The sequence below is a fragment of the Candoia aspera genome, chromosome 3 (assembly GCF_035149785.1).
Source record: "Candoia aspera isolate rCanAsp1 chromosome 3, rCanAsp1.hap2, whole genome shotgun sequence".
NCBI classification, from domain to species: domain Eukaryota; kingdom Metazoa; phylum Chordata; class Lepidosauria; order Squamata; family Boidae; genus Candoia; species Candoia aspera.
Genome location: NC_086155.1, coordinates 202,126,926 through 202,153,273, shown reverse-complemented (window position 1 = coordinate 202,153,273; position 26,348 = coordinate 202,126,926).

Here is a 26,348-nt window from a genome sequence, read left to right as displayed (position 1 = left end):
TGCTCTAAATTATTTTATCGAGATTTATCATTGCTCTTCTCCCAAGGATTAAGCGTCTTCTGATTTCCTGACTGCAGTCAGCATCTGCAGTAATCTTCACACCTAGAAATACAAAGTCTTTCACTGCTTCTACATTTTCTCCCTCTATTTGCCAGTTATCAATCAAGCTGGTTGCCATAATCTTGGTTTTTTTGAGGTTTAGCTGCAAGCCAGCTTTTGCACTTCCTTCTTTCACCTTCATCATAAGGCTCCTCAGTTCCTCTTCGCTTTCAGCCATCAAAGTGGTATCATCTGCATATCTGAGATTGTTAATGTTTCTTCCAGAGATTTTAACTCCAGCCTTGGATTCCTCAAGCCCAGCTTGTCGCATGATGTGTTCTGCATACAAGTTGAATAGGTAGGGTGAGAGTATACAGCCCTGCTGTACTCCTTTCCCAATCTTAAACCAGTCTGTTGTTCCGTGGTCTGTTCTTACTGTTGCTACTTGGTCGTTATACAGATTCTTCAGGAGGCAGACAAGATGACTTGGTATCCCCATACCGCTAAGAACTTGCCACAATGTGTTATGGTCCACACAGTCAAAGGCTTTACAATAGTCAATAAAACAGAAATAGATGTTTTTCTGAAACTCCCTGGCTTTTTCCATTATCCAGCGGATATTGGCAATTTGTTCCCTAGTTCCTCTGCCTTTTCTAAACCCAGCTTGTACATCTGGCAATTCTCGCTCCATGAATTGCTGAAGTCTGCCTTGCAGGATCTTGAGGATTACCTTACTGGCATGTGAAATGAGTGCCACTGTTCGATAGTTTGAACATTCTTTAGTGTTTCCCTTTTTTGGTATGGGGATATAAGTTGATTTTTTCCAATCGGATGGCCATTCTTGTGTTTTCCAAATGTGCTGGCATATAGCATGCATTACCTTGACAGCATCATCTCACAAGATTTTGAACAGTTCAGCTGGGATGCGGTCATCTCCTGCTGCCTTGTTATTAGCAATGCTTCTTAAGGCCCACTCAACCTCACTCTTCAGGATGTCTGGCTCTAGCTCACTGACCACACCGTCAAAGCTATCCCCGATATTGTTGTCCTTCCTATACAGGTCTTCTGTATATTCTTGCCACCTTTTCTTGATCTCTTCTTCTTCTATTATTCTCGCCATCTTTCTTTTTGATCATACCCATTTTGGCCTGGAATTTACCTCCAACGTTTCTAATTTTCTAGATGATGTCTCTTGTCCTTCCTATTCTATTGTCTTCTTCCACTTCCGTGCATTGCTTGTTTAAAAATAATTCCTTATCTCTTCTGGCTAACCTCTGGAATTTTGCATTTAATTGGGCATATCTCCCCCTATCGCTGTTGCCTTTTGCTTTCCTTCTTTCTTGGGCTACTTCTAGTGTCTCAGCAGACAGCCATTTTGCCTTCTTGGTTTTCTCTTTCTTTGGGATGTATTTTGTTGCCGCCTGCTGAACAATGTTGCGAACGTCTGTCCAGAGTTCTTCCGGGACCCTATCTACTAAGTCCAGTCACACAAATAAGAGGAGACCACACATTCTTGCCTCACTCTCTTGCCAACCCGGAGCCAGTCTGTTTCACTGTGTTCTGTCCATACCATGATTTCCTGACATACATTTGGATTTTGCATGAGGACAATGAGGTGTTCTGAGATTCCCATTTTTGTAAGCACATTGCACAGCTTGACATGATTGACACAATCAAAGGCTTTTTTTTATAATCAATGAAGCCCATACTGACTTTTTGGCATTCTTTGGCTTTCTCGATTATCCAGTGGGAATATGCAATAATGTCTTATGTTCTCAGCCTTTTCTAAAGCCAACTTGAACATCTGGCATCTCCCTTTCCATGTAGGGAATCTAATCTGTGTTGCATGATCCTAAATAGCATTCTGCTAGTATCTGAAATTAAGGATATTACACAATAGTTTGCACACTGTGAAGTCTCCTTTTTTTGGTCTTGGTACATAGACTGACCTCTTTCAATCTCTTGGATACTGTGTTGTTCTTCAGATTTGCTGGCATGGATTTGTTAGAATCTTTGTATTCTTCTGCTCCTTGCCATAAACCTAATCAAAGTATTCACTCTGATAACCAACCTTTTCCGTCTGCTGTTTCCCTCTATTTATTAATTCAGCCTTCTTTCTCTCACTAGTTTTGAAAGTCAAAGAATAAAGAGAGAAATGTTGAGGTCTGATTTATTATAGGTGCTTAGACTTTTTCTTAAATGTTTCAGGAAAACTCATTCTGAGATAAAAGTCTGTCATCAGTGAATGAGAATTACAGCAGGCTTAATCGATTCTGATATAATCACATTTCTTTTTAGCCCTCTCCGCCCTTTTTTTCCCCTTCTAATCCTTCCAAGCTTCTATTTGGAGTGGGGCGGGGGAGTCCTTTTTCAGTGCTGAAAGTGTAAGGTATCTTTTGGTGAATACAACAGTAAGTGCGAAACTTTATCTTCAAACCTTCCTTTGTCTACAAACTTCTCAAGGGAAGCAGGAGTCATCAGTGGCGGCTGAAAAAAAATTGTTCCCAGATGAGCAGAATATTTTCTTCACCTTCAGATTTACTGGTATAGGAAATGCGTATTTCACGAACTGGGAAATAATTGTGTGTTGTCTTTGGTGTGTGTGTATGCCTTAGAGTGCTGTTTGCAAACCCTAATTTTAAGCCATGCACAATTGGAAAAATAAATGTTTTCCCCAGTATAACAGACAGCCTCAGGTTTTTAGCAGATGGGATGATGAAGCTGGCTTCCAAGACACAAGTCAGGAGAAACTGTGAGTCAGTTTACACATCTCTTTATTTTAAGCACATTTTAATAGATCACAAATATCCACACTCACATCACCGCTAATTCGAACAACATATTTAGATTCTGACTTTACCTATTTACCAAACTGATAAACAAAGATGTCTTTCATTCACAACTGAAGATGGGCACTGGGTAGCCCTTCATGGCTTATCCACCAGAGACAAGCCAGAGCCTTAGCTGAAAGGAAGTAGCCCTTCTGAGTAGGTTGTGAGAAGAGGTGGCACATTAGAGCCAAGTCCACTTGTCCCCAGCCATTTCTGCCCCTAGAGGGTCACTTCCTATATCTAGCTGCTCTGTAGGCATCACTCAGGGCAGATCCTTAGGCAACATGTTATAAGGCGATTTGAAGGACCTTCTAGATCTACTGCCATCTCACTGTGCATTGCTGTGAGGACTGCTTCGGAACAAAATGAATAGGACATCTGGCCAGCTGTTGGCTGGAGTGGAACTAATGGCATTCTTGTTGCCATGGAAAGGGTAAATGGGAGGGAGTGCAGAGTTGGGGTGAAGGCAGGATTAGGACATTAATTTCCCGCCACAAGGAATAGTCTTTTTCCAACCTCAGGTGGTTGCTCTTCTTGGCTTTCACTGCAGGATTGCTCCAATCCTCCGACCTTCATCAAAGAGATGTTTTACTCATATTTATTTAATATTTAAATTTATTATAGCTGCCCAGCTCCAATCACCCTTGCTGAGAGGAAACCATATTTAAAACTTTGCCCTTTGTGGCCAAGTACAGATTCACCAAACTGGAAAGACTTTAAGTATTCAAGCTTATACGCTTACATCTTCTCCCCAGACTGAACCCTCTGTGGAAAGAAAAGATCTACCAATCACACAAATGTGCTCATGCACATAAGCTAGCATGCCGGTTATCTGCTGCTCAAAATTTTGAAGCCAATGGGGCATGGGGTGAATCCAGGCAAGAGAATCCTTCTGCCTTTATCATGTGCAGTCAGAAGCTGGCAGGCCACAAGACTCTTTTGTATATAATTGGAGTGTCAAGAGCAGCTGTTTCCACATAGCTAAATCCTACATCATCCTGGTAGGATCTGCAGAAAGGAGCTGGTGGGGTCATGTAATCAACGTGGTACTTCTGACACCACTGTCCTCAGTGACACTGTCACAGGAAAGACGGTCCATTACTTAGGGATCTCTCCTAACCAGCAGCTGGACCGCAAGAAGTTGGAAGGCATGAAATGTAAGTGCAAATAATGACTTATTGGAAAAATATTTCCTTCTATATGTTCTGATCGCATATATTTCTATAGAATAAAATATTGAATATATTTTGTCGTTGTAAGCCTCCCAGAGTCACTTGCTGATATGGGCGGCTATCACAATGGAATAAATAAGTAAAATAAATAGATATAGATATAGAAAAAGTGAGAGTGCAAATAGATATATATTTTGTCTCTGTATACTGACAAGATATAGATAGCTTGTTGTAAGGGGTAAGTCGATATGAAAGATCCACTCCATTTAACATTGTACAGATTTGTAATCTGGGATATTTTTTCTATGGATTAAAAAAAAATCTGCAGAAATATTCACCAGACTGGATAGGGGCAGATAGGGACCACATTTCCTCTTAAAAAAATAATGGAAGGTAGCCAAAGGATCTCTTCCCATATTGTTAAACCCTTTAAAAGCCTAGCGTGCTTAGAGTGGTGTAGACGTTTTCAACAAATGCTGAATCCAAGGAAGAGACTTTTGGTAAGATTCATGAGAAATTGGGCAGAGGATAAAGATATGGAAGATATTTGCCACAGATTTCTTTGTGTGGTCAATTTGAGCGAGCAGTTTAATGGACCCTTCTTACTATCAGGACTACCTCCACCTTCCTTTTATTATTGATTGATTGAAGATTTTCTTAAGATTAAGTGGGGTAGCTAAGGCAAACCAACCAGATTTTTCAGGGTTTCCCATATCTCTGGAGGAACTGCTGAAAGCGCATTTCATTACCCTGGTGGTGGAGTGACTTGGAGCAGATTGGATATTAAAGACTTAAAATAAGATTTGCACATTAAAATCGAGCTGTGTATATATATATAGCCATGTTTCATTCATAATTTGATTTTAAAAAATAATGAATGTGTATGTGGAAACATACTCCTTCTCCATCCACTCAGCAGTGCTGACCCGTGCAAAATGTGAAATATTCAAGCAATTTACAGCAATCAATGCTTAATGGACATATTCCTTCCTGACCCGTCTTTTATTTATTTATTTTTCCTACATCGGATGCTAGGAGCACGGTTCTTCTCCACTGATGTCAGCTAAAACTGTCAGCTATTTATTCTTGTAGAAACTAATTCAAGGCATAACCAAAACGAAAGTTCCATCAGCTTTATATAAAACCAAATTGCTTGGTTTAATCTGACCAGAAATCAAATTGCTAGCAGTTAGATGCTTATATTTTGGATGTTCAACCTTCAACATTAAGAGACATGCAATCTGTAGAAATTGGCATTAAAGAAAGCCACATAGCGCTAACAAGATTTACTCTGAGGAAAATATGCATAAGATTTTAGTAAAACTGATGGCTTGTATTTACTTAACTACATTTTAAGGAAGTATCATTTTCTTGTTTCCGATCTGATTTTCATGTTATGTGTTTAGTTTTGTGCTTTGCTCAAGCCTGAGTGATTATTTCAAGCTAAAATCTCCTTGACCTATAAATCGATAAACCCTCTCCAGGAAATGGTGTACATAAAATGAGAAACCATTACGTTTTATTACAGTATTTGCTATTATTAAAAAATCTGTGTATACTGCTTCTTGTCACCAACTGTCCTGAAACATGTGAAAAACAAAACAGGCCAAAAACAGTCCATTAAGTTTTCTGCAAGGAATCCTGGTAGACAGCATTGGATATTTGGGTGTATCCTACAATGTTGTTTAGGCTGACTGAATTATACTGGTAAAACCATATAAAGTCCTCTCTAGGAAAAAGGCTCTTCAGCAAAGGATCGTTACCTTGTCGTGGTGCTGGAGCTTGAGCACCTCAATGATGCCATGAGCTAAACCGTGAAGGGCCACCCAAGACGGGAAGGTCATGACAGAGAGGTCAGACTAAATGCGATCCCTGGGGAAGGTAATGGCAACCCACCCCAGTATTCTTGCCGTGAAAACTAAATGGATCAGTACAACCAGAGATATGTCGGTATACCATCGGAAGATGAGACCCCCAGGTCGGAAGATGGTCAAAATGCTACTGGGGAGGAACAGAGGATGAGCTCAACTAGCCCCAGTCGTGATGACGCAGCTAGCTCAAAGCCGAAAGGATGGCTAGCGGCCGACGGTGCTGGTGGTGAACGGCGAATCCGATGTTCTAAAGACCAACACACCATCGGAACCTGGAATGTAAGATCTATGAGCCAGGGCAAATTGGATGTGGTTATTGGTGAGATGTCAAGATTAAAGATAGACATTCTGGGCGTCAGTGAACTGAAATGGACTGGAATGGGCCACTTCACATCAAATGACCACCAGATCTACTACTGCGGACAAGAGGACCACAGAAGAAATGGAGTAGCCTTCATAATTAATAATAAAGTGGCTAAAGCAGTGCTTGGATACAACCCAAAAAACGACAGAATGATCTCAATTCGAATTCAGGGCAAGCCATCTAACATCACAGTGATCCAAATATACGCCCCAACCACAAATGCTGAAGAAGCTGAAGTAGAGCAGTTCTATGAGGATCTGCAGCACCTACTGGACAACACGCCTAAAAGAGATGTTATTTTCATCACAGGAGACTGGAATGCTAAGGTGGGCAGTCAAATGACACCTGGAATTACAGGTAAGCATGGCCTGGGAGAACAAAACGAAGCAGGACACAGGCTGATAGAATTTTGCCAAGACAATTCACTCTGCATAACAAACACTCTCTTCCAACAACCTAAGAGACGGCTTTATACATGGACTTCACCAGATGGACAACACCGAAATCAGATTGATTACATCCTTTGCAGCCAAAGGTGGCGGACATCTGTACAGTCGGTAAAAACAAGGCCTGGAGCTGACTGTAGTTCAGATCACGAACTTCTTCTTGCACAATTTAGGATCAGACTAAAGAGATTAGGGAAGACCCACAGATCAGCTAGATATGAGCTCACTAATATTCCTAAGGAATATGCAGTGGAGGTGAAGAATAGATTTAAGGGACTGGACTTAGTAGATAGGGTCCCGGAAGAACTATGGACAGAAGTTGGCAGCATTGTTCAGGAGGCGGCAACAAAATACATCCCAAAGAAAGAGAAAACCAAGAAGGCAAAATGGCTGTCTGCTGAGACACTAGAAGTAGCCCAAGAAAGAAGGAAAGCAAAAGGCAACAGTGATAGGGGGAGATATGCCCAATTAAATGCAAAATTCCAGAGGTTAGCCAGAAGAGATCAGGAATTATTTTTAAACAAGCAATGCGCGGAAGTGGAAGAAGACAATAGAATAGGAAGGACAAGAGACCTCTTCCAGAAAATTAGAAACATTGGAGGTAAATTCCAGGCCAAAATGGGTATGATCAAAAACAAAGATGGCAAGGACCTAACAGAAGAAGAAGAGATCAAGAAAAGGTGGCAAGAATATACAGAAAACCTGTATAGGAAGGATAACAATATCGGGGATAGCTTTGACGGTGTGGTCGGTGAGCTAGAGCCAGACATCCTGAAGAGTGAGGTTGAGTGGGCCTTAAGAAGCATTGCTAATAACAAGGCAACAGGAGACGACGGCATCCCAGCTGAACTGTTCAAAATCTTGCAAGATGATGCTGTCAAGGTAATGCATGCTATATGCCAGCAAATTTGGAAAACACAAGAATGGCCATCAGACTGGAAAAAATCAACTTATATCCCCATACCAAAAAAGGGAAACACTAAAGAATGTTCAAACTATCGAACAGTGGCACTCATTTCACATGCCAGTAAGGTAATGCTCAAGATCCTGCAAGGTAGACTTCAGCAGTTCATGGAGCGAGAATTGCCAGATGTACAAGCTGGGTTTAGAAAAGGCAGAGGAACTAGAGACCAAATTGCCAATATCCGCTGGATAATGGAAAAAGCCAGGGAGTTTCAGAAAAACATCTATTTCTGTTTTATTGACTATTCTAAAGCCTTTGACTGCGTGGACCATAACAAATTGTGGCAAGTTCTTAGTGGTATGGGGATACCAAGTCATCTTGTATGCCTCCTGAAGAATCTGTATAACGACCAAGTAGCAACAGTAAGAACAGACCACGGAACAACAGACTGGTTTAAGATTGGGAAAGGAGTACGGCAGGGCTGTATACTCTCACCCTACCTATTCAACTTGTATGCAGAACACATCATGCGACAAGCTGGCCTTGAGGAATCCAAGGCTGGAGTTAAAATCTCTGGAAGAAACATTAACAATCTCAGATATGCAGATGATACCACTTTGATGGCTGAAAGTGAAGAGGAACTGAGGAGCCTTATGATGAAGGTGAAAGAAGAAAGTGCAAAAGCTGGTTTGCAGCTAAACCTCAAAAAAACCAAGATTATGGCAACCAGCTTGATTGATAACTGGCAAATAGAGGGAGAAAATGTAGAAGCAGTGAAAGACTTTGTATTCCTAGGTGCAAAGATTACTGCAGATGCTGACTGCAGTCAGGAAATCAGAAGACGCTTAATCCTTGGAAGAAGAGCAATGGCAAATCTCGATAAAATAGTTAAGAGCAGAGACATCACACTGACAACAAAGGCCCGCATAGTTAAAGCAATGGTGTTCCCTGTAGTAACATATGGCTGCGAGAGCTGGACCATAAGGAAGGCTGAACGAAGGAAGATCGATGCTTTTGAACTGTGGTGTTGGAGGAAAATTCTGAGAGTGCCTTGGACTGCAAGAAGATCCAACCAGTCCATCCTCCAGGAAATAAAGCCAGACTGCTCACTTGAGGGAATGATATTAAAGGCAAAACTGAAATACTTTGGCCACATAATGAGAAGACAGGACACCCTGGAGAAGATGCTGATGCTGGGGAGAGTGGAAGGCAAAAGGAAGAGGGGCCGACCAAGGGCAAGATGGATGGATGATATTCTAGAGGTGACGGACTCGTCCCTGGGGGAGCTGGGGGTGTTGACGACCGACAGGAAGCTCTGGCGTGGGCTGGTCCATGAAGTCACGAAGAGTCGGAAGCGACTAAACGAATAAACAACAAGGAAAAAGGCTAAATTTCCCTGCAGATAAGTATTCATGGAAAGGCCAGAAATTAGTTATTAAAAGAACAATGACAGCATTATACTTGAATGATTGACTATATGCCATCAAGTCAATGTTGACTCTTTTTGTTGTTTATTCGTTTAGTCGCTTCCGACTCTTCGTGACTTCATGGACCAGCCCACGCCAGAGCTTCCTGTTGGTCGTCAACATCCCCAGCTCCCCCAGGGACGAGTCCGTCACCTCTAGAATATCATCCATCCATCTTGCCCTTGGTCGGCCCCTCTTCCTTTTGCCTTCCACTCTCCCTAGCATCAGCATCTTCTCCAGGGTGTCCTGTCTTCTCATTATGTGGCCAAAATATTTCAGTTTTGCCTTTAATATCATTCCCTCAAGTGAGCAGTCTGGCTTTATTTCCTGGAGGATGGACTGGTTTGATCTTCTTGCAGTCCAAGGCACTCTCAGAATTTTCCTCCAACACCACAGTTCAAAAGCATCGATCTTCCTTCGCTCAGCCTTCCTTATGGTCCAGCTCTCGCAGCCATATGTTACTACAGGGAACACCATTGCTTTAACTATGCGGGCCTTTGTTGTCAGTGTGATGTCTCTGCTCTTAACTATTTTATCGAGATTTGTCATTGCTCTTCTCCCAAGGATTAAGCGTCTTCTGATTTCCTGACTGCAGTCAGCATCTGCAGTAATCTTTGCACCTAGGAATACAAAGTCTTTCACTGCTTCTACATTTTCTCCCTCTATTTGCCAGTTATCAATCAAGCTGGTTGCCATAATCTTGGTTTTTTTGAGGTTTAGCTGCAAGCCAGCTTTTGCACTTTCTTCTTTCACCTTCATCATAAGGCTCCTCAGTTCCTCTTCACTTTCAGCCATCAAAGTGGTATCATCTGCATATCTGAGATTGTTAATGTTTCTTCCAGAGATTTTAACTCCAGCCTTGGATTCCTCAAGACCAGCTTGTCGCATGATGTGTTCATGATGTTGACTCTTAGCGACCACAAAGATAGAGTTCTCCATGTTGACCTGTCCCTAGCAGGTCCTTCAGGTCCTCTAATGGTGCACCCATCACTAACCTCAACTTATACAAACAAAATTAAATCACGGTTATTTTGAGTGTCTTCCTCACACTTCCTTCTAGCTCTGGACTGTGTAATCTCTTGTCCAAGTCCCTTCTTAACAGTACTCTCATACCTTCCCTGAGGTGAGCTGTATATTCTTTCACAGGTTGGATGCATTTTTGCCAAGCAAGATGACCTTAGGTTTTGAAGACTCTCATTATTAGGCTGCTTATCAGTAGCAGCATGTTTTACTCAACTGCTGTTGCTTTTAGTATGGCTGGTTTCAGTGATCTGGTTGTTCATTTATTTTTGATCCAGATGTTGGCACCCTTCTGTATGAAGAGGTCTGCTGGTTTATTCTTGATTGAAATGCTGTGCTGTTTATTGACACAAACAGCTACTGAAATGCTGTCTGATAAATTGATCTTGGGTTGCACCTAGACTAAAAGTGCTTCCAAGTTATTATTGCAAAGGATTTGATTTATATCCTACCTTTCTACCCAGAAGGCAGCTCTTTGCCCTCCCCATCAAAAGATACTCTAACTCTCTCTCTCTCTTAAAAATCCACTGTAATAAGAAAGGAAGTCAGAGGAGCAAAAAAGGCTGAAGGGTTATATAGAATCTTGTTAGACATGTTTAAAAGCTTGAATTGACATCTGCACCACCTTTTAAAATGCATTTGACTATTTTTTTCCTGTTTCATGCATAAACATAAAACATACTGAACATCAAATGAGGGAATAAGCAATGTGAAGATATTGGCTTTGAGGATTTGGCTTGTTACCCTCCTTTTTAACTAAACTGCATTCATGACAGTGTAACTCTAGAGGAAATATGAGCTATGTACAGAATTGATTTAGTGTTTACTGCAGGTTTATTAATCCAGCTCAAAAATTTCACTGTGCAAACCAATACATTTCAACAACTCTGCAGTATCCGAGTTACACCATCTCCTTTCAGCGTCTCCTGCTCCTTCCGTTAAATTGATTATGTGTTAACAAGTTTTTGTCAACTCTTAATGACCACATAGGTAGATTTTCTTCATGATGATCTGTCCCTAATCTGGTCTTTCAGGTCTTCCAAAGGGACACCCATCATCACTGTACGTGATTCAATCCACTTTGCTGCTGGTTGTCCTCTTCTTCTCTTTCCTTCCACCTTTCCCAGCATCAGAGCCTTCTCCAGAGAGCCAGATCTTTGCATAATGTGTCCAAAGTAGGTAAATTTGAGCCTGGTCATTTGCGCCTTGAGTGAGAACTCTGGGCTGATTCATTTGATGATCTATCAGTTTGTTTTCTTGGCTGTCCACAGTATTCTCAGGAGTCTTCTCCAATACCAAAGTTCAAAAGTGTTAATACTCTTCCTATCCTGCTTCTTCAAAGTCCAACTTTTGCTTCCATAGATTGTCAAATGGCTTGCATAATTCTGATTTTTGTAGGTATAGAGACTTCACAGCAACTCAATATCTTTTCCAAGGTCATCATGGCTGCTGTACCAAGGGCTAGTCTTGGCACATTTCTTGAATGCTTGTTCCTTTAGTATTATATTTAGTCTTGGGGGAAGTGGGTTTATACTTAACCCATCCTTTCATCCCTCTCTGTCTGGGACAGAGAGAAACTTGGACAAGCTTTCTAGATTCTCTGATGCTACCTTACTACAATAAAGATACCTTCTGTGTCTATTTCTTGACCTGGCCTACCTCAAAGGACTGACATCAACCTTGAAAGCCTGTCCAAGTTTATCTCTTCTGTCTCAACTTCTCTTTTTTTCTTTCCTTCTTCTTCTCTTTCCTTCTACCTTTCCTAGCATTAGGGACTTTTCCAGAGATTCCACTTCAAAAACCTTGTCTTTTTCTTACACATATAATATGAAACTAACCTGTATAAGACCTAAAAGCAAGCATGGTGTGGGAGAAACTGACATTTTTGTGAAGAAAGAACTGAGGACCCAAAAATGGGGGTTTGAGGGAGGAAAGTTGCTGCAACTAATAAGGAAGTAGATACTCAAGGCTGAATCATTATTTTTACAGCATCATTTCTGTTATTCAGTAGGTTATAATCAGCCTTTCACAGAAGAAGCCCAGTCACAGGATCAATAAATAAAAGAGAGCTGTTCCTTGGTACTTTTTATGGAATTCAAACCAATAAACACACACACACCCATGAATAAAATTGAAGTTTACTGACAGATGGAACAAAGGCTAGAAAGATTTGAATGAGATAAACCTAGTCTATCAAAAACAGGACACTGGAAAAGAAGGCAGTGGGGCATCCATTTTAGAAATTTGGTAGCAAATTCAGCAGCTTTGCTTTATGTTCTTTTCAATTGGCAAAAGAAAAGGAGAAGAAAGCCTTTGGGATATGAGTACTCCCATTCCCACTCTTAACTGCCCTAAAAATAACTCTAGAAATTGGAGTATCAGATGGGCTGTTCAATCCAAGCCTGATTTTAGGATAAACAAACATCATTAGCATCAATCATTACATGTCTAAAGAGGGCTGATTGGCGAAAAAGAGATGTTCATCTATTGGAAGATAAGCTAAGGTGCAATTGATAGCCACCGTTAAAATTATGTTATGTGTTGCAAATCCCATTTGTATGTATGAATGTGTTTAATGCACTCGCCGCCTTTTCTACTGATGCAATAAACAGAATAAAAGAAGAGAGAAAGAAAAATCCCGCCTTAAAATGCTCGTACGCTCCAGAAAATTGCAATCCTCAAAGTAATTTGAAGGTATTTATTGTTTAATTATTGTGCCCCATATACTCTATGACATAGCAAAACTAGTTGGAAATACAAATTGCACAACTCTCTCTCTCCCTCCCTCCCTTCACACATAGACACAGATGTATAGAGACACACTGGGGTGTGTGCAACAATTCAGTGTGTTCAAGAGTGCACATAGAGTACCTGACAATAGGTATGTAAACTCAATGCACCCTTTCCAAGGATCATACAGCTTCCCTCCACAGCTACAATTCAGTCCCAGAAAAATAGGTACTTGGTTTAAGTAATTGCTGGCCCATCTTATACGTCCGCTCTTGTGTGCTCCAAAGCATCTGTTTCCTTGTGAACCAAATACACTGCACTTCTCCAACCCACACAAATGCATACACATATACCCAGAGAGAGAGAATGAGGCAGGGAAATGTAACCTAAAATTAAGGACAAAAATATGTTTCCCCTGTTTTCTCTTCTCACAACTTCCTAAATGATCAGACCATTTTAGGGACTTTTTCTAGCCTCTAACTTTACTCACAACATAGCTTGTGTGTGTGTGTGTGTATTTAAGCCTTCCAATCAATTGAATGGCATTTTGGCATCTGCCAACCTAGCACAGTTGCAGCAGTGAGACTTGCTGGGGCCACCAAGGCTTGTCAGAGAAACCTGGCCATGAAGGTAAGGCAGAACTGCCTTCATCTGGCTCTCAGTCATGCACTCAGTGGAAACCAGACTTTGTCAAGCTTAGCATAGGCCCATTAAAATTAGGCTTCAAGGAGACCTACTTCAGGTTCCCTCATACTTGTAGAGAAATTGGACTCTGAGAGAGAGACCGGATGCGTATTTAATGTCATCTGAAGCCTCCCTCTGAAGTTACGAGGAACAGAATCTGATGTTGACAGAGCTTATCTTTGTGGAATAACATCCACCAAATTGCAAATCACATCTAACAGCCACAAGGAAATTGGCTTAGATTTGGCTACTGAAGGAGTAACAGGTTGAGGTACAGAGTTTATAGCTTTTTCAGGTGTTTCCTGGTGGATTAATTTTTTAATAAATATTTGGAATTATAATGTGTTCTGTGGGGAGGTAGAGGTTTACGGTGTCAGTTACTGTGAGACCCTGTTGTGGGGATATATTTGAATATCATCATTGTCATTTGTCTCTGTATTTGTTTCAATGGATGGGATTCACCCAGGAATACAAGGGCTGATTCTGACATTGAGAAGATATTCTAGAAGAACGTTAACAGCTGCCACAAAAAGAACTTACATGGATGCATCTATGAAATCACCAGACGTCAACTCTAACTTGAAGGAGACTTTAATATCATTAAATGACTACTTCATCCCAACTTATTAACAAGTAGCTCAGCTGGGGAAACACGCTATCCTTTATCCAAGCATAATGCTCCATGAATACTGGAGGATTTCAAGTCTTCTGCTTTCATGGATCCATTTCATATGATTTTTTGTCCATTGTGGACATCATCATGGCCTCCAATGGACACCTATATCTGGACGACCTGCAGATGTTACTAAAAAGGCCATATTTACAATGATAAAACTCAACACCTTTTGATTCCTCCTGACTTCCAACAGAAAGGAGTGGGTGGATGTTAAAGCAAGCCTGAGAAAATGGTTGCACTCTTCCAAGGTGAGAAGGCATTGTAATGGGCTGTGAGAATGACCTTGGGAGACAGGAGGAAGGGCCACAGCCTAGACAATGGTCCGATAAGAGAAATCTGTGTCCAAAGGAGGAATGGGGATGGAGAAAGCGTCTCAGAAGGGACCCTCTCTAGTTCTCTGGAAAGTAAAGCCAGAGGAGGGGGGAAGCAGTTTCAGATTTGCAAGATTGCTTTCAGCCCTTCGAGGTAGTCCAGGTAGGAAACCAAAACCATGAGTACTAATACTACGTTTATTGCCAGGGTTACAGTAACAGAATCTTCTCACAGCCAATTTCACACATTCATCCAGTTGCAGATTTGGATCCCATCTCCTTAATATCATTAGAGATTAGCTAAAGCTTGTTTTGCCATGCAGGGTTCAGGGATCACTGTTTAACAAGCACCCTAGCTTGATCGCAGCCCATGGATACGTGGGCATCCATGGGGGAAGGAGGAGTGACATTACACCCATAACAACATCATCACACCAATGATGCAGTTCACGGCGTTTGCACAGTGAGGTCTACCAGACACCTATGCGTGGATCTCCAAAGGTCCAGGGAGAGGAGATAGGTCAGTAGCTTATCCTACTTCCAAGCCCCATGAAATGGATCAAGAATGACTTAAGGAGTTAGACTTCCTTGGCAAAAGTCAAGCTGTAGACAGACATGAAAAACTGCCAGCCAAACATGAGTTTTCCCCTTGGCCAAACTTGGGACCCTGAAATTCTGCCCTCTGGAAATTGGACTGCATTGTTTCTAAAGGCGAGTACCTGGAGTCTGGTCCCAACTTGGCTCCATATCAAAACTCAGCCAGCAACTTGGCCTCAAATAGTTAAATAGTAGCAAGCACACCACCACCTCTTTTCAAGTAAAAAACTTTAGAACCGTGCAGTGCCTTCCTATGCTGTCAACCCTGCATCTGCAGCTCAGGCCCTTTTCCTGCCTACGGCAATCAAACCCCCCAGATATGCTCAATTATATTACCCTAGATATGTCCCATGACTCATCTGGAGACTTTGGGCAAAGGCAACTATGTTTATCTTCCAGTAATTAACCAGAAGATGGTTATCGGGGCAGCTCTATGAGAGGATTCTCAAGGCTCTCCTGAGTCCAATTGGGATCGGTGATAAAATCTCAGCATCACCTGCATAAAGAATTAATGACAAGCTATATCTAAGCAGGGCACGTTCTGCAGGTACTCGACTAAAGAGTAAATATGAGAGTTGAAAGTTGGGGAGGGGGGACAAACCGTAAACAGCTCTCCTTAACTGCTTTCTGAGTTGGGAATACAATTAGAAATTTGCCCTGGTGGGTTGCATCTTCTGTGTGTTTACATGGAGCTTGGAGATGAGCAGATGTTTCCTCATGGGCAAAAGCTCAGGTTTTTCCTGTAAGATTTATCTAGAGGTGAACTCAAAAGCACATTTAAAGAAAAGCATGTAAATGCAGAACCACTTTTATACACTAGGATGTGGTCTAGTATATACAGCTCTAGGTTTGGGTTTACTAATGTATTTTGCATTCACACAGTAGGTTCTACAGGGAAGACTTCATCTGTATTGAAGGTTCTGCTCTAAAGCCTGCTTGTTCCTCAGTCAGAAAGTGCTCTTGTTCCAGCCAGTCCTGAAGAGTCCAGTCCAGATTCCAGGCATATAAGATTTATTTAGTTGGTCTTACCATGCATGAGTAATCAATCATTTTCTGGACTCATCCAGATTGTCCTTTTAGAGATAGGAATAATGCTAGTGGTACCCCAATAAATAGGAATTTGGACTGTTTTATAGATAAAAGTGGGAAAGGGTGTCAAGATTAAGTAAGGATCCATCTACCTTCTGAATTGTCAATTGCTTAATGTCAAGGATGAGATCTTCCCAAGGTTTTGCAAAGCGTTTTGGACTGGGACAGCGGCAACTCAGGCAGAACATGGCATGCAAATCAGAGTGGGCCTGCATGGGGATCTCCTGCTGTAAGGGCAAAACCCATAGGGTTATAGAGTTAGAAGTGATCCTTGAGGTCATCTAGTGCAATCCTCAGCTCAAGGCATCTCTGACAGATGACCATCCAGTCTCTGAAGACCACCAGTAAGGGAGAACTCACCACATCATGTGCCAGCCTAGTCCACTGGCACATAGCTCACATAGCAAGTTTCTCCTGATGTCCAACCTGAACCCCTTTCTATGTAGCTTTAATACATTGATCCAGGTCCTGCCATCTGGAACAAGGGAGAATAAGTCCATTCCTCCTTCTGCGTGACAATCCGTCAGATATTTGAAGGCTACTCTCATATTGTCCCTCAGTCACCTTTTCTATAGGGTAAACATTCCTAATTCCTTTAACTGATCCTTATAGGGCTTGGTTCCCAATCCCCTTCTTGGTAGCCCTCCTCTAAACTTGCTTCAATTTGTCACTGTCATTTTCTAAGGATGGCACCCAAAACTGGACAAAGTACTCCAAATGGGATCTGACCAGGGCAAAGTAGAGTGGAACTGTACTTCCTGTAATCTGGATTCTATATTTGTGTTATTGTTTCTCAAAATAGTATTTGCCTTTTCAGCAGCTGCATCACACTGCTGGCTCATGTTAAACTGCAGTTATCAAGAATTCCTTTCACATGCATTACTGCCAAACCATCTTATTTTTGTGCCTTTCATTTCTCCTACCAAGATGCAGAACTTCACATTTCTCCTTGTTATACTCCATCCTATTTCTTTTAGCCCACAGCTCAAGCCTGTCTAGAACATTTTGAACCTCTCATTCATATAATGTATTAGCCACCCTGCCCAGCTTTGTGTCACTTGCAGACTTGATAAGTGCCCCCTCAGATCTCTCATCCAAGTCATTATTAAATATGTTGAACAGCACAAGATCCAAGACAATGCCCTGGAACACTCCAAGCTGAGAGCCGTTAATAGATACAGATACTCCAGCAACTGCGAGTCTATGTAACAGTTGCATCATCTAGACCCTATTTTACCACATCAACTTTCATTACATTTTTTAAGATTAAAAATAAAGTTCCAGCCACTCTGGAGGCTCATAAGTGGATGATGATGGTGATGGTGATGATGGTGGTAGTGATGATGATGATGATGATGAAATCTCAGCTAGCTGAATAAAAATTCCTCACATTCAGAATTGCAGGGATTGTATTCAGATTCCCAAATACCTCTGAGTTTTTCTGTGATTAGTAAATTATGCCAAGTACTTAAAAAAAAGTTATGCAAAATAACGTTATGCACATGAAAGGGTTGTGTTTAATTAGAATAATTTCTAAGGCTAGTTGTTTAGAAAATAAAATTTGGCTCCCTGCAGATTAAGAATGCCACCAGAGAGCCATTAAACAGCAGCAGCTTCACATAAAGCAAAAGAGTGGAGTGTTTCGTTGACGAAATGACTCTCTCTATTTTTACTGCTTGAAACGCTGGACCGCTTGGCCCATATAAAGAAGCATCACCTCTATTAGGTCCCAGCTATTCACTGTATTAATCATAATCCAGCACGCCTTTCACCGAGCAAATAACATATTTAAGATGATCAGGCCTGGTTTCAAACAACATTTTTTCTTATTATACAACTAGGTGAGGAGGGAAGCGTGAAGAAATCAATAGGCGAGTGTTGTGGTAGTTCGCAATGGTACTGTGGTGGAGAAGGCATTTGTTATCACTTGCACAATCATAGGAGAAAGGGACAAAATGGCCACATTTATGGGCAAATGTAATCTGGAACATAGGATGAGCTCAACTAGCCCTAGACGTGATGACGCAGCTAGCTCAAAGCCGAAAGGACGGCTAGCGGCCGACGGTGCTGGTGGTGAACGGCGAATCCGATGTTCTAAGGATCAACACACCATTGGAACCTGGAATGTAAGATCTATGAGCCAGGGCAAATTGGATGTGGTTATTGGTGAGGTGTCAAGATTAAAGATAGACATTTTGGGCGTCAGTGAACTGAAATGGACTGGAATGGGCCACTTCACATCAAATGACCACCAGATCTACTACTGTGGAAAAGAGGACCACAGAAGAAATGGAGTAGCCTTCATAATTAAAAGTAAAGTGGCTAAAGCAGTGCTTGGATATAATCCAAAAAACGATAGAATGTTCTCAATTCGAATTCAGAGCAAGCCATCTAACATCACAGTGATCCAAATATACGCCCCAACCACAGATGCTGAAGAAGCTGAAGTAGAGCAGTTCTGTGAGGATCTGCAGCACCTACTGGATGACACGCCTAAAAGAGATGTTATTTTCATCACAGGAGACTGGAATGCTAAGGTGAGCAGTCAAATGACACCTGGAATTACAGGTAAGCATGGCCTGGGAGAACAAAAAAAAGCAGGACATAGGCTGATAGAATTTTGCCAAGACAACTCACTCTGCATAACAAACACTCTCTTCCAACAACCTAAGAGATGGCTTTATACATGGACTTCACCAGATGGACCGAAAAGAGATTGACTACATCCTTTGCAGCCAAAGGTGGAGGACATCTATACAGTAGGTAAAAACAAGACCTGGAGCTGACTGTAGTTCCGATCACGAACTTCTTCTTGCACAATTTAGGATCAGACTACAGAGATTAGGGAAGACCCACAGATTAGCAAGATATGAGCTCACTAATATTCCTAAGGAATATGCAGTGGAGGTGAAGAATAGATTTAAGGGACTGGACTTAGTAGATAGGGTCCCGGAAGAACTATGGACAGAAGTTCGCAACATTGTTCAGGAGGCGGCAACAAAATACATCCCAAAGAAAGAGAAAACCAAGAAGGCAAAATGGCTGTCTGCTGAGACACTAGAAGTAGCCCAAGAAAGAAGGAAAGCAAAAGGCAACAGTGATAGGGGGAGATATGCCCAATTAAATGCAAAATTCCAGAGGTTAACCAGAAGAGATAAGGAATTATTTTTAAACAAGCAATGCGCGGAAGTGGAAGAAGACAATAGAATAGGAAGGACAAGAGACCTCTTCCAGAAAATTAGAAACATCAGAGATAAATTCCAGGCAAAAATGGGCATGATCAAAAACAAAGATTGCAAGGACCTAACAGAAGAAGAAGAGATCAAGAAAAGGTGGCAAGAATATACAGAAGACCTGTATAGGAAGGATAACAATATCGGGGATAGCTTTGACGGTGTGGTCAGTGAACTAGAGCCAGACATCCTGAAGAGTGAGGTTGAATGGGCCTTAAGAAGCATTGCTAACAACAAGGCAGCAGGAGACGACGGCATCCCAGCTGAATTGTTCAAAATCTTGCAAGATGATGCTGTCAAGGTAATGCATGCTATATGCAAGCAAATTTGGAAAACACAAGAATGGCCATCAGATTGGAAAAAAATCAACTTATATCCCCATACCAAAAAAGGGGAACACTAAAGAATGTTCAAACTATGGAACAGTGGCACTCATTTCACATGCCAGTAAGGTAATGCTCAAGATCCTGCAAGGTAGACTTCAGCAATTCATGGAGCGAGAATTGCCAGATGTACAAGCTGGGTTTAGAAAAGGCAGAGGAACTAGGGACCAAATTGCCAATATCTGCTGGATAATGGAAAAAGCCAGGGAGTTTCAGAAAAACATCTATTTCTGTTTTATTGACTATTCTAAAGCCTTTGACTGTGTGGACCATAACAAATTGTGGCAAGTTCTTAGTGGTATGGGGATACCAAGTCATCTTGTCTGCCTCCTGAAGAATCTGTATAACGACCAAGTAGCAACAGTAAGAACAGACCACGGAACAACGGACTGGTTTAAGATTGGGAAGGGAGTACGGCAGGGCGGTATACTCTCACCCTACCTATTCAACTTGTATGCAGAACACATCATGCAACATGCTGGCCTTGAGGAATCCAAGGCTGGAGTTAAAATTGCTGGAAGAAACATTAACAATCTCAGATATGCAGATGATACCACTTTGATGGCTGAAAGCGAAGAGGAACCGCCTTATGATGAAGGTGAAAGAAGGAAGTGCAAAAGCTGGATTGCAACTAAACCTCAAAAAAACCAAGATTATGGCAACCAGCTTGATTGATAACTGGCAAATAGAGGGAGAAAATGTAGAAGCAGTGAAAGACTTTGTATTTCTAGGTGCGAAGATTACTGCAGATGCTGACTGCAGTCAGGAAATCAGAAGACGCTTAATCCTTGGGAGAAGAGCAATGACCAATCTCAATAAAATAGTTAAGAGCAGAGACATCACACTGACAACAAAGGTCCGCATAGTTAAAGCAATGGTGTTCCCCGTAGTAACATATGGCTGCGAGAGCTGGATCATAAGGAAGGCTGAGAGAAGGAAGATTGATGCTTTTGAACTGTGCTGTTGGAGGAAAATTCTGAGAGTCCCTTGGACTGCAAGAAGATCCAACCAGTCCATTCTCCAGGAAATAAAGCCGGACTGCTCACTTGAGGGAAAGATATTAAAGGCAAAACTGAAATACTTTGGCCACATCATGAGAAGACAGGACACCCTGGAGAAGATGCTGATGCTAGGGAGAGTGGAGGGCAAAAGGAAGAGGGGCCGACCAAGGGCAAGATGGATAGATGATATTCTAGAGGTGATGGATTCATCCGTTGGGGAGCTGGGGGTCTTGACGACTGACAGGAAGCTCTGGCGTGGGCTGATCCATGAAGTCATGAAGAGTCAGAAGCGACTAAACGAATAAACAACAACAATCTGGTAGAGCTCAGCTTCCATGTTATTCTCATATGGTTATTAAAAATATAAGAAGTAAAGCATGTTTTTTACCCACTTCTGATAAAGGCTACCAGATGGGTATTTCAAACTGAATTGCAAGCAATGTGTTGTATGTGTGTGTGTTCTGAATTGCAAGCAATGTTTGTGTGTGCCTGTGCTTCTAATACAGCTTTTTTTTCCCTGCTGTATTTTCTTGCTAGTGGCCAAGATGCACCAAAGAAATGGGGAGAAAATCTGCAATCAGTCCTTGGGGATGTACCCATATAGTCTGTCTATCTCTGTATCTATCCATCTATCCATGTCTGTATCTATCTCTATCATTTATCTATCATTATCTATATCTATCTATCTATCTATCTATCTATCTATCTATCTATCTATCTATCTATCATCTATGTCTGTCTGTCTGTCTATATCTATCTACCATCTATGTCTGTCTATATCTATCATCTATGTCTGTCTGTCTGTCTATATCTATCTATCATCTATGTCTGTCTGTCTGTCTATATCATCTATGTCTGTCTGTCTATATCTATCTATCTATCTATCTATCTATCTATCTATCTATCTATCTATCTCTGTATCCATCCATGCATCTCTGATTCTATCTCTATCTCTGTCTCTGTCTCTAAATCTATCATTTATCTATCATTATCTATTTATCATCTATGTCTGTCTGTCTGTCTCTGTCATCTATCCATCACCTACAGTATATCTATCTATCGATCGATCATCATCCATCAGTATTAATACAGGCAGAAAAAAAAATCCTGCATTTTTTCTGTCTCCTTTCATTTTGATAAAAGAGAATTCACAATTGGTAATTTAATTAAAAGGGAATTTCATAGGTAGGGTGGGGAGTTTTTTTATTTACTTCATTGCGGAGTATGTGTGAACATTTGGTCTTCATTGTACATCCACTTTCCAGATGTCTGTGGCCTCCCCTGCCTGCCCACACTTCCATCAAATCTGAGGATCAGAATGAGTCTGATAACACCAATAAAATAAGGAATTGTATTAAAAGTCATAAGCTGTCATGAACTGCAGCTCGTTTCATCAAATTCACCGAGTGGCCAAACCAGTGTTTTTCCAACTTGGCAACTTTAAGATGGGTGGACTTCAACTCACAGGATTCCCCAGCCAGCGTGAGCTAAACTGATGTAGGATTTAAATTGGGATGAGGAGCAGTGAGCCAATGGTGCCCATGGAGGAACTATCAGCTAATCATCGACCATTAATAAGCGATCAAGCAAAGAAATGGTGGATGCCTAATAGCCACCCTTATATAGTACTTGGCCTACTCTAACCTATGTCGCTACTCTAGAAACTACTGCAAAAAAAAAAGGGTTGTGGGGAAGGAATGGCTGCAGAAAAGATCACCCACTAGGGAGGAATCGGTTGGTTTTCAGCCAACGGATGGGATGCAAAGATTGAACAAACTAGAGTTCATCCTCAAATGTTTGTTTTCCCCTGCTGAGAAGTGAAGAAAATAATTTTGTAATGAAGTGAGAGGGTGAAACCACAACTTGGCAAGATTTCCCTTCCAGTGGGTCTCTGTTATGTCTCTCCAAGGTGATGTTCATCTGTCTTTCAGGCAGTCACTCATGGTCCAGTGCCTTCCAGATGCGTCCAATTACAACTCCCAGCCAGCAGCCGACAGTTCAGAAGATTTTAATTCCAGCAATGACCAGCTTTGCATAAAGCATGGCTTCTGTGCTTCTCACAGTGGCATCGTTCACAGAAGTGAAGTGGAAATAAGAGTCTCCAGTAGCTTTTGCCCCATACTTGGAAAAGTTACCCAATCGACTTTGTTGTAGGAGGAGAGCTATGTTCATCCAGATCAGGAGGGGGGGTCTGGTAGCACCTTTTCCAACAAAGAGGTAAACACATAACTTTCCCTTGACTGCCAACTAGCAGATATCCAGATTTGTGTAACCCAAATACAATATGCCTAATTTCATGGGATTGTTCCTTTTCATCCTGCTTTGGCCAGATACCACCTTGAGTACGGTAAATCCAATCCTGAGCACCACACTTTAAGAAGGATTGATTGAAAGAAAATGGAGTGGGTGCATCCTTTTCCAAAGCTGAACATGAAGATCTGGCTGGGAAATTCCAGGAGTTGAAGTCTTAAGGCTGCTGGGGCTGACAAACACTTTCAGGTCTATCTAGAAGCTTCAATGGCTCAAGCAGTCTTTTTCAGAGTCTGTTCACCTAATCCTTTTAAAAAAATGCACAGCCATAGAATATGTTCAGTTACTGATCTGTGCACCCTGTCCCCCCAGATATGGTCTCCTCTTTCTTTGCGGTAAGGAAAACCTGTTAGGGACTTGAAAAGTGTGGCCTAGTGTAAAAGAGCACAGGGTCCCCATGCCTTAAATCAGTGTTTCTCAACCTCATCAACTTAAAGATGTGTGGATTTCAAGACCCAGAATTCTCCCAGCCAGCAAGCTGGCTGGGGGAATTCTGGAACTTGAAATCCACACAACTTTAAGTTGATGAGGTTGAGAAACACTGTCTTAAGACAACTTTTGAAAGAGAGAGTTTCAGCAAATTTAATTCACCTGCTCGATGTGTCAAAATGACCTCTTCAAAATAGCATGAAATCTGCAAGAGATCTCTGCTGTTTTTGCACCCACCTATCCTACTTTGGATTCCAGAGTGGGCAGGCACATGGTGTTCCCTTATTGGCTAGATCCACCTGGAAAACCACTTTTCATAAGGACACCTTCTGCTAAAAGGCTGTCCTCGAATGTCACTTGGAGAAATGAAGAATGTGATGAAGCTGAGAGCCAGTGACAGAATGAACTTTGAGGAACAATTCTGTCCTTCCTGCTTTTAAAAGCATAAGGGGGAAAAACAGCATCATTTTTCCTGCTTCCAACTTTTAGGTGAAAGTTAAAGTATTGTCAGTTGTTCTCTCCAGTCATTCATTATTTATCTATATACTGTATAAGGTCTGAAAGTATGGCAAGAGCAAACTCCTTGAAATCCCATTCATTCTGAAAGAGAGGGGGAAATTCCTCCAAATCAGAAATCCTGTTAAGGTAAGGTCCTCAAACAGAAGCAATTTTATAAGTGGATTCAGTCCTGTGAGTTTGCAAATAGTCTCCAGACCTTGATGCTTAACAGGAATGTAGAAACTGTAGCTCTCCAGATTTGTGTGATGATTCTCAGGAGCTTAGTAACACTGAGAAGGCCACAGGTTCCCAATTTCCTTCCATATTCCCAGGGCAGTGTAAATGTGGTTTGTGACCCTATTCTGGTATGCAAGGGAGTGCCTAAAGAGTAATCCTGCATACCACCTCAGGTTGAAAAGGAAAAGATGCTTAAGAGCACATAGGGATGCCCCCATGGCACTTTCCTGCAACTCCGTAAGGCTGTCATGTCTTACCCTGTGATCATGGCTGACCTCAGAAACTGTAGTTTGATCCAAGGGAGAAACCAGCTGACCATTGTAACACGTAAATATTTGTGCGCTTTGAAGCCCCTTTTTGTTTTTGTGAAGGGTTGCACAATCATACCGAGCAGGCCAAGCATGAAACCAACTTGTGCTACTTCATGAATCACTGAAAGTTTCTTAGTATTGGTCCGTCCATCCGTCCGTCCGTCCATCCATCCATCCATCCACTGAAACAACTTCCATCTATCCATCCACCCACAAACATTTTTGTGCTATTTTCGTGATTCTATCGATTTTGACCTAGAAAGCTCTATATGGATTAGCACCAAAATATTTGCAGGAGTGCCTTCTCCAGCTGGACTCAACCTGATCATTACATTCATTCCGCTTTTGGTGATTCCCCGCTTTTGCATGGTGAGGAGATCATCTGGTGATGTGGTTTCTCTGTTATGGCCCTGGCATTGTTGAATAGTCTCCCATTTAAACCCAAGCTTGCTCCACCATTGACCACTTTCTGGAAATCAGTAAAGGCAATCTTCTTCTGGAGGACTTTTGATGTTGATTAAATGATGTTTTCTTTATTTGGGATGAAGCTCTGGAACTTTATATTCCTCCTCCTCCTCCTCCTCCTCTTCTTCCTCCTCCTTAGCCCCCAAACTTTGGAACTCTTCACCCCAGAAGTCCTTAAATATCCTTCCCTCATGATTCTTAGAAGATCTTGATAGACAGTTTTATCTCACCAGGCTTGCAATTTTGTTGTTTATTCGTTTAGTCGCTTCTGACTCTTCGTGACTTCATGGATCAGCCCACGCCAGAGCTTCCTGTCGGTCGTCAACACCCCCAGCTCCCCCAGGGACAAGTCCGTCACCTTTAGAATATCATCCATCCACCTTGCCCTTGGTCGGCCCCTCTTCCTTTTGCCCTCCACTCTCCCTAGCATCAGCATCTTCTCCAGGGTGTCCTGTCTTCTCATGATGTGGCCAAAGTATTTCAGTTTGGCCTTTAATATCATTCCCTCAAGTGAGCAGTCTGGCTTTATTTCCTGGAGGATGGACTGGTTTGATCTTCTTGCAGTCCAAGGCACTCTCAGAATTTTCCTCCAACACCACAGTTCAAAAGCATCGATCTTCCTTCGCTCAGCCTTCCTTATGGTCCAGCTCTCGCAGCCATATGTTACTACGGGGAACACCATTGCTTTAACTATGCGGACCTTTGTTGTCAGTGTGAAGTCTCTGCTCTTCACGATTTTATCGAGATTTATCATTGCTCTTCTCCCAAGGATTTTAGCTAGGGTTTATCAGCATCCATCTTGGAAGAGGGTTGATTTCTTATTATGATTTTTTTTTTAGAATTTTGATTTCTATTGTTTTTATAATTTTATCCAGTTGTACTTCTCCCAGAATCTTTGGCTATAAAAACTGTAAAATCAATCCATCAATTGTTTTTGTTACCATTACTGTGAATGTTTTAATTTGAATTTTTAAAATTAATTGCTTAATTTGGGTTACCCTAGCTATTTTATGTGCATTTATGTTGTTAACTACTGGAGGAGTTGTGAAACATAGCAGCAGAAAACAAGAATGATAATAAATAAGTTGGCATTTTTGTTTTCTTCTGCTGTTTTATGACCTATTGTTGGTTGTGGCATAGTCTAGCATGGTGTGATTGTGTTGTGTGAATGTGTGTACGAGGAAGCTTATTAGTCTAAGGGCTGCAGAAAGATGAAATGCACTCTGGAATGCGTTGCAGTGGGTACTCAACAGGAAGTAAATAAAACATTGCATTTGGCAA